The sequence below is a fragment of the Lepidochelys kempii genome, chromosome 2, assembly GCF_965140265.1.
Source record: "Lepidochelys kempii isolate rLepKem1 chromosome 2, rLepKem1.hap2, whole genome shotgun sequence".
Classification (NCBI taxonomy): domain Eukaryota; kingdom Metazoa; phylum Chordata; order Testudines; family Cheloniidae; genus Lepidochelys; species Lepidochelys kempii.
This window is the reverse complement of record NC_133257.1, coordinates 112,398,711-112,411,053: the sequence shown is the minus strand read 5'-3', so window position 1 is coordinate 112,411,053 and position 12,343 is coordinate 112,398,711. Positions and strand designations below refer to the sequence as shown.

Genomic DNA, 12,343 nt, shown 5'->3' with positions numbered 1-12,343 from the left:
TAATTAGGAAAAGACCCCTCCCCCCCAAGGCCTCATGGTGAAAGACTGAGTGGCTGATCGTCATGAGTCCCTTAAATTAGCACTCTGCCATTTCCAAAGGACAGCAGGCATCCCCAGCCGGCTCTCTTCTATTAAACAAGTGAATCTCTTGGTCACTTTCATTACTGTTTGCAGAACGCTTTGAGATCTCCAGAAGCACAGCAGCTGATCAGTATTATTTTAATTGTGCTGTTGAGGGCAAACATTGCCTTTTGAAGTGGGGGGGGGGAACACCAATAAACCCCACCACAATTCACCCCCCCCCTTTTTTTTCCTCCCCATAACTGGGAAGAAGCCGTGTAAAGGGTTAAAACTGGCTTGGCCCGGCTCTGTGGTGCGTATGCAATAATCTGTGTGGCTCTCTTGGCCGCCTGCCAAAGTGTTGCCGTGCCGCCTCCTCCTCCTCTTCTCCTCCCTTCCCCCGTCCCTTTTGCATGAAGTAGGATCCTTGAGCTGTTGCAGAGGCAGCCAACTGCTCCATATTTGGCTTCTATTACACATTTACATACTGGGGAGAGAAAGGAGCGGGGGCTCTGTACCGCAGACATCATTTCTACTACAGTGGTGGAGACGTCCAGGACCTGTGTCACTGCAGGGGGAAGGAGAGAGAGAGAGAGAGAGGGGAAAAAAAGGCAACCAACATAACCCCCCCCCCCGCCCCCAAGCCCTGTGATCAGCTAGCAAGACAGTGTGTGTGAGTCTCTCTCTCTGCCCCCACCTCCCTTGACACTTGGCAGTAAGTGGCTCTTTTATTCCTTCTCTGCTTTTTGCTTCCCCGGCTTCTTTCCTCCTTTCGATTGAAAACCTCCAGCGCTTCCAGCTGGAGAAACACAAGGGGGGAGAGCACTGGACGAGCCCTGCCCCCCGCCCCCGGGGGCTTCAGCCTTCCTGCAGCCCAGCCCACCCCAGCCCTGGGAAGGCTGGAGGCCAGAAAATGGCTTTGCGATCCTGGGGGGAGGTGGAGGGACATTGGGGGTGGCTGGAATTCGTTGCACTCGGTGCATGCAAGAAATGTCTTCCGGGGTGGAGGAGAAGGAGGCAGGGGAAAGGAGGGGGGACAGGCAAGGAAACAGCCGTAGCCCCTGTGTCTGGGTTGCTTTCAGTGCCCCCCCGCCCCGGGAGGCGAGAGGGCGCGTGCGTGTGTGCGCGCGCGTGTGTGTGTGTGTGCGCGCGCTGGGGAGGGGTGGCGTTTTCACGCTCGCTCTGCTGCTGCTGCCGCCGCCGCCGCCGCCGCCGGGCTCCGGCTGTGGCTGCCCCTGGTGCATCAGCTGGCGCGGAGGCAAGTGAGAGCGGCCGGAGTTTTGCACGACGCCCGGGTTTGGGCGGGCTGTGCCGCCGGCCGCGCCAGCCCGTGCTGGGCGGTGTAGTAGGGGCTGGGTCTGGGTGAATGAAGCGAGGAGGGAGGGGGAAGAGGCGGCGCTGGGACGGGGAATGCGCTCAGCCGCGGACCCACTACGCTGCACTCACGGCCCAGGCTGGCTGGAGACACCAGCTGGCACCTCCAGCAGTGAGCGAGGAGGGCTAGTGCCCGGGTCAGGGGAGGCCCGGGTGTCCCGTTTTCCCCCTTCCCGCTGTCTGCAGAGCCTCTCTTGCTTTCACTCTCCTCCAGTCCCTGCCAGGGTGAGAGATCTGGGGCTGGCTAAAAGCAAAGAGACCATTTAGCTTCTCCAGGGGGGATTAGCGGCAGCCTCGGGTGCTAAAGAATTGATGTGATTATCCTTGGATATAGCAATATTTTGCTCTTTCCATTTCGGATTGTGTCTGTGGCTGCTGCATTCTCTTTACTTTATGTTGCAGGTATGCATTGCTCTTTTGACTCTGACCTCCCCTTGTTTGGGTTGGTTTTTAAATAAAACACCTTTGGAAAGTAACCCTTGATTGGTTTGTATGTACTAAATAAATGAATATAATAATTTCTAAGACTATTAGAGATTAACCTAAAATTTGTTAGAAAACGTTGATTGCTTCGGTAGTGATGATGATGATGATAATAAAAAGACAGGATTGGGAACTGTTTCCATGCCATTGAAGATGGGGGAAATTACCGAAGAGTAATAATAGAAAGAAAACAAGTCCGAAGCTGGTTATATAATGTACTATGTGGATAAGAAGAACGACAGGCTATTTTTATTTTGTTTACGGTATGCTGTGCAATAGGGACTCCAAACTGCATCTCTCCCCTGTGATCCTAGACTCCGGATACAATTAGCAAAAATTGTAAGCATTCCTTATTATGTCCAAGAAGTAAACATAATGATGTAAATTGTTGTTCCTTATAAATATTCTTTATGCACAAATAAGGAATTGTTAAGGTGGATGACCTTAGTTTTTGAAACATTTTATGTTTCATATGCTAAAGAAATAAATCTTTCATAATGCAGGTTATACTTAATATTTAATGATCATTGTTATATATGTTATGCTGTATTGGTTAGTTACATGTCAGATGTGTTCAGGCATAGCCAGTTACTTTGCTGACATGTTAGGGAAGTCAAGGTCTTTTCATTTTAGCTTCTGATGTAACCTTCAGTTAAGGGAAAATTCAGATTTCATGTTAATATAGCTCTGCTTGTTTGGGTGGTGAAGACAGTTCAGTTTTATAGCTCTGTGGAGCAAGGGTTATGAATGAGGGAGAGATTGTAATTGAGAGTGACAGAAAAAAAATCACACTGTAGTTATTTTTGAGATGCTGCAAGGTATCTTTTAATAGTTATGATTTTATTGTATTGCCCTCCAATTTGTTCATGAAAATGGCCCAATATTTTTCAGGCAGCAATTCTTTTAAATGGATGGCTTTAATCTCATCATCGTTTATGGAAGGCAAAGGTTCATAGGTTCTCTTCAACTCTGCCCGTCTCTCTCTCATCATGTAGATACATGTCAGTGCTATAGGTTTTCAGTGCACTTACTCTAGCCCAGATCAGTCATGTAATTAGATCAGGCTGCCATGGTAACAGACAGTATTCATCGTCCATTCAGGTGTGTTTGTCTTGTGACTGGGCTACCTCAAGTGGCGTATGTACAATATTTATGTTGGACAGATTGTACAACTCACTTCTGTGTCTTCTTGAAGAATATTTAAGCATATTATGACATTTCCTAACCACTGAACTTTTATGAAAGATACTTCTGGGCTGTTACAGCACTGGATTATCAGATTTTACATGTGTGCAGAGTATGAAAATATATTTAGTTAGCTAATGAAATCATTCTACCAGTTCCACGTGTGTTTATTTTTAATGAATCAACAAATGTTTTGTTAATTTTTAAGTGTCTTTCCCAAGCGTATCTGAAAGCTGCTTCTGCAATCTGTTGCTTTTGATTTGTTGGGTGTTTAACCATTTGACGGCTGAAATCATATGTATGAAGTTGTGAAAATGTCACCATTAAAAGGGTTAATATTGTAGGCCCCAAACCTGCCATAATCTATGCACGTTGCTTAACTTTATGTGCTCTGACTAGTATAATTTAAGTAATTGATAATTCACATTATCATTATTACTTAACTGATAGTGTATTAAGTTAAGCATGTTCATAATTCTTAGTAGGCTCAGGGCCTTGGATGTGTTTTATTTGGTAAATGAATTTGCATTTTCACCTTGCAAAAACTTAGGGTGTATACAAACTGTAATAAAACTAACTAAAAACCCAAGGCTATTTTATCTGTGACAGACTCAATACTGGATAGTTTGTTTCTGATAATAGTAAGCTGTTTCACATTTGTTTTTATACTACCTTAAAAGATATTTTTTCATCATAGCATACAGTTGAAGGCCTTTTGTGTCAATGTTTATAATGCATTTTTCTCCAATGTAAAAAGTACACTTGAAGAATATAAAGAGCTTCATGTTGTTTACTGCAATTTAAAAATACATTTAACTGAGGAATATTTTTGTCTTTAATGTCAGTGTTTGAATACTACACTATACATTAGTCTTTTAAGAAATAATATTTTTTTTAATGGGCCAAATGTGGCTCTCTGTTGTACTGGTGTAAATCTTGAATGATTCCAGTGGGCCACATTCAGAGTAATGGAGCTCAGAATCTGTCCTGTAGTGTGTAACCATGAAGTCTTTATTACACCTTTCTTAGGCAAAACTGCTATTGAGTGGAATGGGAGTTTTGTCTGAGTAAGGACTTCAGAACTCTGCTGGAGGAGCTGAATTTGCCGCTTGCATAAGTGGCTAACATCTCCATTCACGTTTCTCCCAGTTACACCAATGGTGAATTTAGACCTGTGGCTTTAATGGCTTGATCTGAGCAGTGACGCGTACCCACAATTCCCAATGGTTCAGGACTCCACACCTCTCAGGATCAGGCCCTTAACTATTAGAGCCTAATAGTGTCCAAAAAATATAATAATAAAACGGGCATTTGAATAGCTCTCGTGTTGAAGTACGAGACTGGAGAAGGTAACAAGAGGAGTAATGCCTGTCTGTGGGTCAAATCTTGCACTGCCTGCCAGCTCACAAACCCAGCCGCAGTGTAACTGAGCCTGCAGGTTTCTGTCCGTCTGCCAAGCAGAGGAATTTCTTCTCATGGGGAAGTTCATGAAGAGTTTCTCACTCTCAGTGCAACTCTTTAGTGCACTGGCTGATTTGGGCTTTTCGTTCTTTCGTCCTTTCTTTCTTGGCCTAAGTATGGAGGGGATTAGGAAAATGGGACTAGAGAAAGTCAAATAACCACACAAACTCCTGCTGTTTGTACGATCCCTTGTACTGCATCATGCTTCTTATGCAAATTGCTTGTAATGTGGTTCACAGCACTGCAGAGTAAATATTTTTTAAAATGTGTTATATGAACTTGTGAAAAACAAATTTCCCTTAGGATTTCATTATAAAAAAGCTTGACAAAAATGGTCTGATTTTAAAGGATCTTTAAAAACAGGCCTGAATTTCCTTTGCCTCCGAGGGAAAAAAAATCTTTTTGTGATCTATCCGATAGCTTTGTATCATCTTAATATTTTTGTAAAATAGACTGTTAAATGCAGTCAATTGAAAAGCAGCTAATTACTTGAAATATGAAAATAGTTTATATTAATAATATATCTAGAGAATCAAAACTCTGGACCTGATCCTCCTCCCACTGAAATTCAATGGCAAAACCCTTATTAACTTCAAAGGGCGCAGTAGTAACCCACTCTTTTTTGTATTGCCATTCATATAGTATAATGCTTTTGCTGTGGTCTACAAATAGGAGGGGAGTGCAGTAACAAGGTGTATTTTGGTTTCAAAAATGTATATAAAAATTGCATATGTGGTCTGAAGTGTACCCTGGTTTCAACCGTAGTTTAGAATACGAGACAGCCCACTATGAGGCTGTTAGCTGATCATACAGGTTTTTGAGTGATTAACTGTTGTGGAACATCGTTCAGGTACAGTTCATGCAACTTAATCAGTTCACAGAACAGTTTTATCTGGAGTCCTCTGCTGAGACTGCTATAACTAGGTCTACTTTAGCAAATCAAAATGTAATAACCATAACAAACAGAAGTACAGCAGGCTCGATACAGGTAAGTATGTCAGACCGAAGAAATGGTGTGCTCTATGCCAGTGAATTTTGCTAAGAAATTTAATACACTAAGCTTTTAGATCTGAAAATATTGACTGGGTCATTTAATTTTACCTTATGCAGAACTTTGAGTGAGACAAATTAGTATATTTATCTTTGGACAGGGAGAACAAACACACAAAATGTTTTTGGGCTCTGGCACATAACATATATTCAAAAGTCCCACATTTTAAAAAATGTGGGGGAAAAAAGTTTAAGGTGATAAGATTTTGATTTAGCTGATATACAAAATAAGTATATATATATTTTTAATTTTAACAACTCTGCAGACAAAGGTGTATTTGGAAGTTACAGAAACTGGACAAGTAACTCTGGTTTCTTCTTGAGCTTAGTGTATTTGTTATTCAGCTATTACTTTACTATATTTTCTCCTACAACTATATTGTGCGTTAGTTTGTAGTCTACTAACTATGAATAGCTATGTGCTTGAATGTATTTATTGGACCCAATCCAGAAAAACACTTTAGCACATGCTTAAATCCTGCAAGTGCTTTGCTGAATAAGGATGGATTTAAGTACTGGCATAAAGTTAAACTTGTGCATAAATCCTTGGATGAACAGGGGCCAAAGCATGCTTACAAACTCAAACACAAAACTGCCTCACGATCGAGGAATAGTAGTCCTGCTAAAGAGTGACAACATTTTTTTGGTGAGGTTCCAAGTGAAAAAGCAAAACATATTTTGTTTGATATGTGATGTCAGCAGAATTGTGATGCTGGCTCCCTGTAATTTTTAATGATTAAAAATATAGAATTAGAAAAATATTGCTGTCATAGTATACTTTCTGTTTATATTATCTGGGAATTTGCAGTAAAATGCATTAATTCCAGCATGCCAGGATTAAGACGATAGAACTGGGGAAATGCCACAAAATCTAACACTTTTTTTTATCAAGATCCCCTTAATATGGTTTGCTTTTCGGATAATGCCTCTCAAAGAAATTGTGTTCTGCTGCCAGTGAAGACTGTCACCACAACTCACTTATGTTTTCTAAACTCACCAATATCACATTTTGGAAAGCACATACAGACAGAGTAAATGGGCTGTGCTTTCTGCCACATGTGTATGGTGGTGAGGAACTGACTCCTTAGCCCCAGCCTACAGGAGACAGTGCACATCTATGTCATGGTTGCTGGGAGGAAGAGTGGCCAAGGGCGCCCACGTACAAACACACACAAGAACGGGCACACATGTGAGTGCACATCTGTAGTAATTTCAGCTACATTGTGCATGAATGACTTGTCTTTTTGGACATTCATGAAATGTAGATATTTTTTGTTTCATGGGGTTGTACTACTGAGCCAGTAAAGATCATAAATGTCCCCGATAGGCTGAAGCTAGTGTAAGATGTAAACAGTACGCTTACCAATGTGCTTTTTGAGTACAGGCTTGTTCTGAGCCCTAGTTTTCACTCTAGTTGTGTCACTTGTTGGAAGTGAATTGCCATCCTTCTGTAGCTCAGACTCAGACACAACTCTGTAATCTTTTGATGTTATTGACCCTCAGGATTATGAATGATTCTGCTTTGGATAGAACCACTCACAATCTTCACAGGAATATTTTGGCACTTGTATGGCCACTCCTAAGTTGGTTGGTTTTTAACTGATATTGTTTTTTTCATTTTGGTTTTCATCTCCTCTGCTTCTGGATGAACAATCACATTGCAGGCGAAGCCAGATGAGGAAGCAGTTTAAGCTGTGAATTTCTTCTTCACCCCCATAGAACAGTGACGACCATAATTTTTATCTTCACCATAGAGAGATGCTTTGTAAACAAGGTGAGGATTTAATGCTTTTTATTTCTCTCATGAGTATACACGCTTTTGGCAAACCTGGACACCTTAAAATGTTTTTATAATTCATTTGACACAAAATTATTCTACCTCAACATGACCAGGAATGGGAGTGCTTTATAAATAAATAACAACGATTATGGTATTACCCAAGTCAGCAAATCATATTACCTGTGTCTCAAATCTCTGTCTTGTAGGATGCTGCGTTGCAGATCAGTGGTTCTTATGCTCACCTTAGGTCAAAATGTGTTTGGTTACTAAAAGATTATGAGATGTATAAAAAGTTTTCATCCTTTGAGCTTTGTCATAAACTGCCATGCATAAAATAATAGAAATCCATCCTCTTGCCTATTATTGTCAATTTTTGTTTTGTTGTTGTGGGTTGTGTTGCTTGCAGACTCTTTGCCTTTTTCAACTTCCTGATTTCCTCCTGTGTAGAAAGACTTTTTTGGCATGCGGATTTTCCGTTAAAGCCAGGGGCGGATTTAGGGGCAGGCGACTGCCTGGAGTGCAGGGCTTGAGGGATGCTAGGCTCAGGGTGGTGTAAATATTCAAAAGTTTAACTAATGGAGGGGTGGGGGGAAGGTGGAGCGGCGGCATGCCGAAGACACTTCTTGCCTGGGGTGCATTTGGTCTAGGGTTGGCCCTGCTTAAAACCATGGATAACCAGTCACTGGTGACATACCTAAGTCTTTCTTTTACTCTGATTTAAGCAGTGTTGTCAGCTCTCATGATTTTATTGCAAGTCTTGTGATCCTCGGTGATTTGCTTATATCCCCAGGTTCTGCAGTGATGTGATTACAGGACAATCTCAGCTTTTTTTTCTTTTCTCTCCCCCCCCACCCCCCCTGTACCTCATGTGTCTGTATCTTGTATGTTTGTAAGTTTGTGGAGAAGAGCTTGAAAATGTGTTGAGCCTTTAGGGGTCAATCAGACTGCATATAAAAAGAACCCAAATGTTCTTATTTATTTGAGTCTCATGGTTTTTAAGCCTGTCTCATGGCTCTGACTCATGATTTTTAAGTACTTAGTATTGGCTATCCTACTAATGGTAACAAAAATATAAAGGTTGCAGAAAGAAAATAGGCTGTTCTTTTAAATAATATGGCAAATACAGCTGGGGAATTAGATTCAGAAACTGAAAGTACATTTTTTGTTTTTATTTAAGCCAGAAAACTGAGTTACTCTAGTATTTTGTTGATGAAAAGCTGATCAGAAAGTCTCTGTAGTGGAATAACTTTTTCATGTATACAGTATGTCATAGTGAAGTGTGCAGTACATAAATTTACATTTTATTGTGACTGCAGGATGGGGTATTGTTCTTTTAAAGGGAAGTAGTCTAAGCATGTAGTTGCATGTAAAGACACGCCTTTTATGGTCTACACTAATCATCTAGAACGGAGGGGCAGGTTGTAACCACTACATCTCTGGAGGATTATTCTTTTTGAGAATTAAATTGCCGTATAAAGCACCCTAACATATTTTCACCCTTCAGTTTCAGAAAGTTTTCTTGATAGCAGATGTTGACTTAGAGATCAGGTGGAACAAATCTTTTTGTCAAGGCATTAACATTTCCAAGAGCTCTTCATTTGTCCAGAATTAGCTCAGGTTTTGTAAAATTGTTTTTGTTTACAGAAATTATTACACAGAAAAGGCTCGTAACTAATAGCTAGAGGAAGAAATGCTTTATAGCATATTAATCAAATTTAAGTATCTTCTGAATGCCCACATTGTATTACCCATAATGTATTGCTAAGTCACCTTGAATCTTCTAGCAGCTGATATTTCCTGAGATTGCATTAAAAACAATGTCATAAATATTAAGTAAACATTTTGCATAAAGATAACCTTGTTATGTCCAGTACAATTGATTGTTAGCCATCGGCATAATACTGCTTTCTTTGTACACAGAATGCTTAAGGTCGTCTTAATGGACTTTAGACCAAGTATGTTTTTGTTGTTAAAATACAGTGGGTTTATTTTTTCAGTCACATCAGTTTTACATTGGTGTAACTCCACTGTCTTCAGCGCTTACTCCTGATTTACTCCAGAGTGAGATCAAAATCAAGCCCAATTTGTATCAGAGTAAATAATGTAAAGGTTGTCTAGATGGTCACTGGCTGGTTACAGACATTATCCTTGACATTTGATTTAACAGGGATGCCCAGAGTTGCAACTGATGGAATGTGACCCGTGGAGTTCTGTAGTGTGGTCAGTAGCCACAGGGCAAGTTGCACAGGTCAAAGATGGAACAAAGATGGTATGCTGAGACCGTAGCCCTCTCCTACTCTAGTATTTTACCAAGGAGGAGGATGGCTGCAGTCTGCTCCACTAAATGCAAACTAGGTGGCTTATGACATGTTCTTTTTGTGTCCCTCATATGGACAAAATATTGGGCACCTTTGATTTAACACACATAAGATCAAATTCTGAAGTCCTTACTTAAGGTGTAATTCTACAAACACAGGCAACTTTACTCACATAAATAATACCATTTACTGCAGCAAATACAGTAGTAAAGTAACTCGTTTAAGAATTTGTAGGATCAAGCCTTTAGTGTTTACTGTTCTTATTAGGTAAAACTCACACTGACTTTAATAATCATTTTGCATGAATAAAGACCTCAAGATGAGTAAAAAGGTTATTTAAAATAGCTTTTTTTTAACCCTGACTTTGATTAATTTTGGCCCAAACTAAAAAACATAGGGAGAGTTAGTGTTTGTTTGTTCAGAGCATGCATTGCCTCCTTTCAGGTAGGCAAATTACTCTGTTTCCTTTTAAACAGTTGTGTTAAGAGAATTTTGTTTGAAATACTGGCCATTTTAACAATTAGATTTCCTTTTAATCTTTTCCACTGTTCAATTCATGTGATATCTATTAGTCATAGTGTGACATCTAGTTGACTCTGTAGCAACTGTCCCACTTGTAGCAATCCATTTACTGTACTTTCTGAAGTTTCATTAACTATGGGTATACATTGCTTAACATGGTATCCCTTTTATGTAAGATGTAATCAGCTGGTTTTAAATGTGGTGTGTTTCTAACGTATGCTGAACACTCATTTGCAGCTTGTTTATAGACCGGAGATATATGATATATAAATATCATTTTTAGTTAAAGGAGAATGATGTGATTTGTCTGTATGGGGAAGTTATTAATGCCCCCTGCTGGCCATTTGAGAGTGCAGAGTTGGTGTTTCTTCTACTGGCTGGTTCTGCTTTTTCTTTTTACATGTGAAGGCCTGTAGTGGTGGGAGGACTAACAGACGGTGGTGGTGATTTTGACTGAGCTAAGAGTACCAGAAAAATGAAGATGGATTTGAACTAGGTATAATTGGATAATAATTAGAAATCGCATTTAATTTTTTAATTGCTTGTTTTGTATTTAAGTGTGGGAGTAAATTTAATGTACATGAAAATGAAGAACTAACAGTGTAGACTGGCATCACACAGGGAAGTGCTTTGCAGTCTTCTCCACACAACTCCATACCTCTGCTCTATCATTCCTAGGTCTTTCCTGAACAGAGATTGCCGGTCTCATACCAAATTGTATGAAGGTTTTCTGATGTAGATACATTGAGTTGAGCTTTTTGTGATGTGCTTAAGATGGGAACGCTAAAGTTGTGTTCTCTTGTCACATAAGCCAGGATTTGAACCATGGTTCAGGGTTCCTGCTTCTACTTTAAAAAGATGTTTTTCAATGTCACTTTTTTAACGGAATATGAGAGAGAAGTTTTGACCATGACTTTAAGAATTGAAAGTGCTCTTTTGAAAAATAAAAATCAGTGTAACATAAATAGCTTTGTATAAACCAGGTTTAAAAGGACATTGTCAACTTACATGTAGCCCCAAATATAAATTGTAAAAGGTTTAATAAAACCAAAGATGAATAGAAATGCTTCTTTAGTTTGAAATTCCACATAAACATTTCCTTGCCCTGGTTGGCTTATCAACATTGCAGCATTAAGAACCCGAGAGTGAAACTGTCTTCACTGATTTTATTTTTCTAATCTGAAAGATAAGAAAAAAGTAATAAAACAGCATAAATAACAAACAAATCGCAATTTAAAAAACTCTTTCACTTTTAACCATATAAGGTTTAGTTGTAACATAAGTAACTAAATGTGTGTGCCACAAAGCAAGGCGCCTGATTCTTCACTGTCTTATACCTTGTAAGTGTATTTGCACCTGTGCAAAGTGAGTAGGAAAACACTACCGTTCTGATTTGATGATGTTTTTTACTCACTTTGCACTGATGAGAATGACTGCACAAGGTGCAAGGCCGTGGAGAAGCATCTGGCTCATAATTTTTAACTGACTGGAAAAAAACGCTTCTCTCACCTCAGAGAGGTGTTAGGGCAGAATACGTTTTACTGTGCAATTGAACCTTTTTCATTTTTAGGACCAAAGTGTCAGAGGTGGTCTCTGACTGACTGTGCACACCGGCACCACCCATGTGTACACCCTCGTCCGTTCGTGTGTGTGAAGGTTGTGTAACTGCGTATTACTGGATTTCCACGTGCACGCACCTTGAGGGTGTGTGTCTTCATGGCAGAGTTAGCCTGGGTGATGACATCCGGGTATGAGCATACAGGTATGAGCATACAGGTCAGCCTAGGCCGGTGTGAGCAGCCATACCCGTGTTACTGTGTCGTCACTGACGGTGCAGACATCCATGTGTGTCGCTAGAGCCTCTGGGAACTTATTCCGTGGCTGACTGTGCTGCAATATGCTAAGCTGCTCCAGGATTGTTTCCCAGTGAATTGTGGGAGAACCTGTCTCTCCTTCTGGGCACACAGGGAAATTGTGGGTGGACTATCAGCACTTGAATGGTTTAGCCTGCATCCTCACTGCAAAGTGGGTGGATTACCAGCCTGAGTGAGAGCAGAACCTGGGCTCTAACCAATACTCCCAGATGGCTCAGGAGTGAAGTTTTTGTGTG

At 40.5% G+C, this 12,343-nt stretch overlaps 1 protein-coding gene across 13 annotated transcripts in view; it reads left to right on the top strand.

Moving 5' to 3' along the window:
- Nucleotides 1–458: 458 nt before the first annotated feature.
- ATXN1 (ataxin 1) overlaps nucleotides 459–12,343 on the top strand; it is a 279,929-nt gene continuing 268,044 nt past the window's right edge. For 7 of the 13 annotated variants that reach the window (XR_012157326.1, XM_073331974.1, XM_073331964.1 and 4 more), the window contains exons 1-2: nucleotides 459–775; nucleotides 7,278–7,387. The gene's annotated coding sequence lies outside the window, so the exon portion shown is untranslated. The other 6 variants (XM_073331975.1, XM_073331971.1, XM_073331966.1 and 3 more) reach the window with 5 other exon arrangements.